We start from the raw sequence: 8,526 nt of genomic DNA on the forward strand, positions 1-8,526 counted from the left end.
TATGCGACAGACACTTTGAAATTTATAGGTAGATATCTACAAAGAAGACCCAGTCAGCCTCATGCGTACCAACAGCAGCTGATCCTCGAGGGTCAAGGCCTTGTGCACTGTTTTGTCCAGAGTCTTCAGTGCCTACATAAGCTGGTCAAAAACAGGCACAGTAATGTCAGTGTAAACGAGATATCGCCACTGTTGAGTGTTCAATCAGAGACAGTTCTAACTTTCAGTGGAAGTCTTATGATGGCGTACGAGTGGTCTGCTGAAGGATATTTTCATTGCGTTCAGCTAGCTTTTATTCCCTGCAAAATTAAAAAAAAAGACACGTCATGGTTTGGACTGCATTAACATCACAATATATCACTTTGCCATTTTCGCTTGTCACGCTTTCCTCTGTCCTACTTATGGAAATCTGTGGTGAAATCGATTACATCAGAAACTAAACAAACCATCTTACAACCAAACAATCTGCGTTCCTGCTTACATGATTCTCATAATTCCAAGTCAAGCTCAGGTAGACGTGTTTTTCTGCTGCAACACCGGCTTGCGTATAGCTGTATCACAAGTAGCAGGTGGTAAAAACGAAACATATCAGCAATCATCAATGCAGTTTCATGCAGGTGGTAGATATAGCAGTTACACGGAGAAGGGCATACGTGCGTGCTAGTACCTTGTTCATCGTTACATGTACATGTGATGAGTGTATTTTCATTGTGAAGGAAAACCTGCTGAGGAAAGGGACAGCTAGTTGCCCTTGTAACAATATATACATTGCCTTGGTTGACAATATTACGCACATTTGGTTCATAAACTAATCCAGAGTTTAAAACATGTGCTTAATGAGATAAGCGTAATAAAGCAGAAAAAAAGTGTCTACGAGTGATTCTCAGTAACAGTTTGTTGTGTTGCAGCCTCTTGAAATAACCCTTGAATATGATAATATAGGATAATAGAATAATTTCCTGTGCTTGGTATGTTTCAGAATTGATAAACAGGAACGGAAGAAAACCTATGCTATCCAGTTGATTAAAATGAATCACCATACAGTGTGTCACTAGGTGGTGCAGGTTGTCATGCTAAACTTGCACCTGATTCATTGTCGAAACCACGAGTGAACACTGCAGGCTCGGTGTCAGAACTCTCCTGTTGAGTGAATCACAGCAACTATTATCAAGAATTCATGGTGCTGGCATGCCTGAAAAACGTAAACTGAGGCTATGTGGTCTCAGCAACATCTCAGCTAAATGAAAAAATGAGCAAAAATTGTCAGTTAGACCGTGTCATAACAGGTGAATACCTACTCACATCTTCTAAACTGTCTTAAAGTGTGGTTAGTGGAGCAGCTTATGCAGCAGACAGAACGTGACGTGCTGCTTTTGTCGCTCCCCCTGGTGCGTCAGTGTTAGATTTTTAATAACAGTAATAAACAATCATAAGGACAAATGAGTCACTTGATTTTTTTACACTTGCCTTTCGCTTAGTTGGTGGTGGTGGCGTGCTTTGATCAAGGTTCAGGTGTCTGCGCCCATGTATCACCTGTAATAGGACCTTTTCCTTCTTTTATAATGGCGTTTACGCACCCTGGCTTTATGTGTGTCTAAGCCATGATGAAATTGTGAAATACACTGCTGCATGACCCCCGTTTCTATGTAGACCCCTCGAGGTTCTTTAATATGCACGTAAGTCTGGTATACGCCTGTTTCTATGCATATCGCCTTTCACATGCGACCGCTGCGGTAGCGAACCCCAGCCGCGACTTGACCCTTAGCAGCGGAACGCCTCAACCGCTAAGCCACCGCAGCTGATCTGTTATCGCAGCCAATAAGAGAGACTTTCATTGATTTGTTAGGTTGAACGCCCCAAAACCACCATATGATTATGAGAGACGCCGTTGTGGAAGGCTCCGGAAATTTCCACCACGGGGGTTCTAATAACGGAAGATTCATTTCGAATGGCTGTTGATAAATCGCTGAGGGTAAGGAAAGCGAATCGATGGAACGTAAGTGAGAAAATATGCACATTTTCACCTGAGTAATCTGTCCTCTGCACCGCTTGCGTTGACAAAGCTTGAGCCGAAACGTCATATTTTGCAGCAATTATACCGCACTGAACATCGTGGCCAAATTGTGACCCAGGTTTTCCGTTTAGGTTTCGCCCCTAAAAGCACATGGCTTTTAGGGGCGAAGCTCCTTAACGCGTGGGTCAGTCGTCGCCTGTATGTATGCATGTATGTAGTAACCACCTTACAGCTTATTTACGGAGTGAATGATGATGAGTGTGGTGATGCTCCAAAGGGTTTTATCGAAAACCACAAATGAATAGACACACGGACGGACGCACAGAAGGACAGACGGATGCACGGATGGATGCACGTATGCATGGACGGACTGACTGACGCACGGACAGACAGATGGACGGATGCGTGGACGGACTGATGGACGCTTCATCCCACTCATCATCATTCACTCCGTGTATATGCTGTGATTTTTTTTTAATATTTTCACCCAGCCGGAAGGCGCAACGCAATGCCTACAGTACTAACTGCATGAAATGTAAAGCTTTAGAACTTGTCATGCAGCATAGAACAGCAATGTTTTCATATACCTTTGTCTGGTAACCCAAGTTGAGCATGACCAGCGAGTTTAGCTTCGTGCGTGTCTCATACACAAAATAAGTGGAGCACACACGTCAATTTGTACGTGGCACAAAGTCTTACCTGTCTATGAGTGCAGTTCACTGACAAAACAAGTCTGCCTTGACGGGGAATTTTGGCAACGGAAACAAATTGCAAACACATTGCTGTTTTTTCGCACCATGATTCTCGCACGAGCTATCCACGACAATCTTTTGTTTTTGCTGGTTGTTTCCGCAGCCTACCACTGCACAGTGCCGACCAGACCATGTTAACGTGGTGAGATGCATTCCTGCTCTTAACAAGCGCACAGAAAAAGAAGAAAGCACAATGCACGAACCATCTCTGAGCCATGGCACAGCCAAATTAACAGCCCACTGTGCATTGACCGGTATGTTTGGTTGGTTTAGCGAAAGCAGAAACGCCGAAATGAACGCAGTGGCTCTGCTTCGGGAGTACACCAGCACACTCCGTTAAATGGTGTGCAGCTATTGATCAGATATGCCAAGTTCTAAATTAATATAGGAGAAAGTTACTTTAAGAGCTCTATGCGGAGTTGAGATATGGCAGATGATATATACGCATGTTCACGTAAGCCACGGAACGCCACGGCGTACGTAATCCCGTAAGCCCCGAAATTTCATGTCATTACATCTTTGACAGCCTGACTGTTTCGTTCTTCATGGATATGATGGGTGTTATTTAGATGATTTTATTTTCGTGATTTTGTGTTCCAGTCTATAATACGCATTACACACACGCAAGCACAAGGCTTGGTTTTCCTTTAATATTAGAGTGTGCCGCCGCACACATATCGCACTCTACTTGATGAAGTTCGGCATTACTGGGGAAACTACGGAAAGCGTTCAGAAACTAAAATTGTTGATTCTTCACGTTTCTTGTTCACATGTTGGGTTGTCCATATCATGTGAATACAGGGGTGTAGCCAGTTGTAAGTTCGAGTTGCCCAACGCTCCTCCTTCTGCTTCATAAATTATATTTGACAAATTGTAATATTTAGGCAAAAGAGTCCCGCTCAAGCCTTTTAGACCATGAAACAAGAACTGCTCTATTGACTATACGTACGTGATTTCTTTATTGATGAACAAATGCACCACCTGGGAAATCACTGAGAAAATAAGTGAAATGGAAACTGAATACAACACACCGGTAAATAGGTATACGCACACTCACGGTCTGCTCCTAGACTTAAAGGGAGGCGAGAACGCTAAAAACCAGTGTAAATAGATTTATGCGCATATTAAGGCAGCCAAAGTGGTCGAAACTTCCACAGCTGGTCCCTGCTGCGCGCCTCACATTTATGTCGTGGTTGTAGCACGTGACGTCTTGGCAATTATGATTAGGAGCACGATAAAAGCATAAGCATTAACTTATTTAAAGAAGGTCCAGATCATCGCCCCTCCGCGATCCTCTCCCGAAAAATCGGGCAAGCCTTGTGTGCCTTGAAAACCGATGTTATATGAAGCGTGTGGAGAAAACGTGACTGTTCATTATTTTTTATTGAGCGAAACGTTATGAAGTTACACCAAATATACGCATAAATGTGCGCAGAGGCAAATGTTGAACGGTCACATATGTACTGTATAACCCCTTCATTAGAGTGGCGTGATGATGCCAACAGCAACATTGGTATCAGCAACAGCCCAAGCGGTAGGCTAATATTTAGCGCTTGTGCTCGTGAGGACAGTAGCACTGGACACTGCTCATAAAACAAGTTCCGTCGAAGGCGCTTAAGTACAATTGACGTTAACCAGACGTGACGGCTGTATCATAGGAGTAGATATATATAATGTTTATGAAATTCGATACCCAGCACTGGAAGCATGAAGAATTGATGTTTCTCGATCATTACGCCTGCATGGGGTCTATTTCCAAAGTAGTTCCGACACCCAGTGTGGCTCTGCTGTGTGGTAGAATACTTGATTGCCTCGCCTAATGCTTGGGTTCGATTCATCCCGGGACATTTATTCTTGGAATTGATCGCGTCAATGCTGCCAATATGGCTTTTTTAGATGCGAAGCATTTTAGAGCGGGTTTCACTCCGGTGTGGGGCGTGATCGCTTATACTGCGCATTCGCAATAGCTGGCCCAAGCACTGCCAGAATGCGCTCACGCGCTATCGCATTCCGCCCTGTGTCTAAGAGACTGGGTAAGGGACTTTGGCTCTCCCCCCCCCCCCCCTTACATTTTCTGAGCAAACTTGTGGTGGCATCGGAGAACGAGATTCTGCAGACGCGCGATGAACCAACGTGTTGTATCCTATTCAGAATGCACTGAAACACGCCAGCGCTTTAGGGACTGCGTCAGCGGCCTGTCTGAGTGGCCTCTCGCTTTTTCACTCTCTTAGCATTAGATGCCTGTTGAGATCGTGAAGCAGCGGATAAAGCAGTGGAAGGCTCAACGCGCTGAAGCGCAATGTAAACGTCGGCAAGCAGACCCCGAGCTTGGGTCAAGGGAAGTCCAGCGCGAACGGAAACGTCGGCGGGAAACTGATACGAATGGAACGTGGGCTCGACATGCCGAAAGTCAACGGCAGCGTCGGCAAGCAAACCCCGCCGTACTCAACACCGACGTCGAAGCCAAGAGTCAGTGTGGAGCCCACACATCGGCAGCAGACAGACGACGCAAGCTCTACGCCTGTGCAGAACGCCTCGCTAGGCAACTTCAACACCCTAGCTTCGAAGGTTGATTGGTTGATTGATTTGTGGGGTTTAACGTCCCAAAACTACCATATGATTATGAGAGACGCCATAGTGGAGGGCTCCGGAAATTTTGACCGCCTGGGTTTCCTTAACGTGCACCCAAATCTGAGCACACGGGCCTACAACATTTCCGCCTCCATGAGAAATGCAGTCGCCGTAGTCAGGATTCGACCCCGCGACCTGCGAGTCAGTAGCCGAGTACCTTAGCCACTAGACCACCATGGAGGGGCCTAGCTTCAGTGGTGTGGATGCCCCTAAATATCACTAGATACGAGGATAACACGTAATACGCAACATGAACGCAAACATTACCCGAAACATATAATCAAACCGATGCAAACACAGTGTGCACCCCCCATGCTACTTCTCACCAGCTGATGGGCTCCTTTAGTGGGAGATGGTGTAATTGTTTTCTTAACGCTCTCGTGTTTAAATAACCAATGCGGGTTATTGCTTTTTCTAGGTGGGCAGAAACTGACAAACGCCTGTAGCGCATATGCACATTCCCGTGGCACGTACCCCCCCCCCCCCCCCAGTCGTGTGTGGCGGAAAGGGTTCGACGTCATACGCGACGGCATTGTCACGGTATTCATGTCACGACCAGGGAGTCATATTTGTCGAACCATCTTACTATCCCCTACTTATCTTGTATTAGATACCCACTGTTTTCAGGGTGATCACGAGAGCACCATTAAGCTAGGCTCCTAGATAGATAGATAGATAGATAGATAGATAGATAGATAGATAGATAGATAGATAGATAGATAGATAGATAGATAGATAGATAGATAGATAGATAGATAGATAGATAGATAGATAGATAGATAGATAGATAGATACGAAAAATGGTCTGCAGCACGCAAAGAAATACTTCGTAATTAAAATTCCTGACAACGCTCCTAACATAGACGAAAGCCCGCTGAGACGAACCAAATGAAGAATCCTCGTGCCCAGCAATCTGGGACATCACGAGTGTGGCAAAGCGCACCCCAAGGGGAAGCGCTGGGCGTAACGCTATGGCCAGTGCTTTAAAAAAAATGATTATTAAGCAATGCCTAATTTTTCACTATTTGCACTTCAGGCGCTTATAGCAGACAACGTCCTTATGCTGTACAACACGATTAGTTTTACTTGGCCGGCTGGATTTTTTTTCTCGAAGCACTTTTCTGTATTCATTTAAAATTTACCTGGTGATTTTTGAAAAGCTACTTGTAGTGCAACAATAGTATATTCGCTAATTGCACTCTAGTGGAACGTACGGTAGGACAACCTGTTTTTGTGTTCGCATATTTGTGGGATTATGCTGAGTGAATTTTTTTCCTGAAGAGCTTTGCCAAATCAATAGTGCAGAAAAGCAACTATACAGGGGTTAAGTAATCGTCTGTCGGCAAATCGATAAGAAAGTGGATGTTTATAAAGGTAAACCCTCAACAAAAGTCTGCAGATGTGATGCACTATATGCAATTAAAGCATCAGCAGTTTGATTACTCTAAGAAGTATTATCTCCAGTGTAATCATTTAATATAAACTTATGAAGGGAAGCTCTCAATGTAGAAGCACAGAGAGGGTCTTAATTGGAACAGTTACGATAAGGTGGTAGATAACAATTTTATTCCAATGATTTGTACTGTTAACTGTTCTCATTAAAGAAGAGTTTGGGTTAATTACATTCATTTATTGTATGTTATCTATTTGTTGAGGGATGTCATACGAAAATTGTCCGAAATGGCTTACAGATCTGAAAATAGGAAATTCCGAAATTGCTGTGGCATGACATCACTGCATGAAAAGTATAAACGACAGGTCATAACATGCAACTAATTATACGTAAATTATGAACGGTAGGATCTACATGCTGCATTATTAGCGCTCTCGTGGCTGTTTTTTATTTTAAGGTAAGCGAAAAATCGTGAGGTTTGTCAAGAGTTCATGACCAACATAAAGAGCAGGTATTAGCAATTATGACATGTATGCCATTTATGACATGATTTATTTGCCATCTCGATGGTGCACTAGCAGCCGTTTCACTCACTGAATATATACTGACATTGGCATTATGTAATGTTACTGTGTGACAAATATAGATTAAAAGTATAAACATAAAAACCATCACATGTATGCCATGTATGACATGACTTACGTTCTATGCTCACGGCGCGCTCGCAGTGGTTTTGTTTCCTCGATATACACCTAATTTGTTCTAACAAGATATGGCATGACGAAATTAAATAATGAAACTTAGGAAGGTTGGCTGAAATTATGAAGGTTCGCTATACAGTCATGTCAAATCATATCAAACTTTGTATATATCCAACATACAAAACGGCTTCAAGCACGCCATACATGTGGCATGCCAATTATGCCGTATGTGACATCCGTGCCGTAGCTTGCATGTACGAATTTATTATTTGCATTCGTCATACATTTCTGTTGTGCCATAACAAATTTGGTGTATATCTAGAAAACGAAACCACTGCGAGCGCGTTGTCCGCATGGAACGTAAGTAATGTCATACGTGACATACATGTGATGAACTTTATGTTGGTACTTTTCATATATATGTGTCATGCCATAACATTACATAGTACAAATTTTACTATATAGACAGTGAATGAAACCACCGCAAGCAAACCATAAGGATGGCATATAAATCAGCCTCTCAATGGTGATCTAGTGGCTAAGGTACTCGGCTTCTGACCCGCAAGTTGCGGGATCAAAGGCCGGCTTTGGCGGCTGCATTTCCGATGGAGGCGAAAATATTGTAGGCCCGTATGCTCAGATTTGGGTGCACGTTAAGGAACCATAGGTGGTCGAAATTTCCGGAGCCATCTACTACGGCGTCTCTCATAATCACATGGTGATATTCGGTTGTAAAAAAACAGGTATCAATCAATATAAATCATGTCGTAAATGGCACAATGCCATAATTGCTCATTCATGCTCTTTACGTTGAACATACACTCTTGACAAGCATAACAGTTTTTGGCTTACCCTATATTAGGAAACGGCTGCGAGAGTGCTATTATTGTAGGATGTAGATCATACCGTTCATGATGTACGTGACATGAGTTTCAATTTCGACCTACAATTTATATTCTTCATGCAGTATTGTCATGCCACCACAATTTCTGATCTTCATACTTTCAAATCTGCTAGCCACTTCGGACACTTTTC

This window comes from Rhipicephalus microplus, chromosome X (assembly GCF_043290135.1).
Source record: "Rhipicephalus microplus isolate Deutch F79 chromosome X, USDA_Rmic, whole genome shotgun sequence".
Classification (NCBI taxonomy): domain Eukaryota; kingdom Metazoa; phylum Arthropoda; class Arachnida; order Ixodida; family Ixodidae; genus Rhipicephalus; species Rhipicephalus microplus.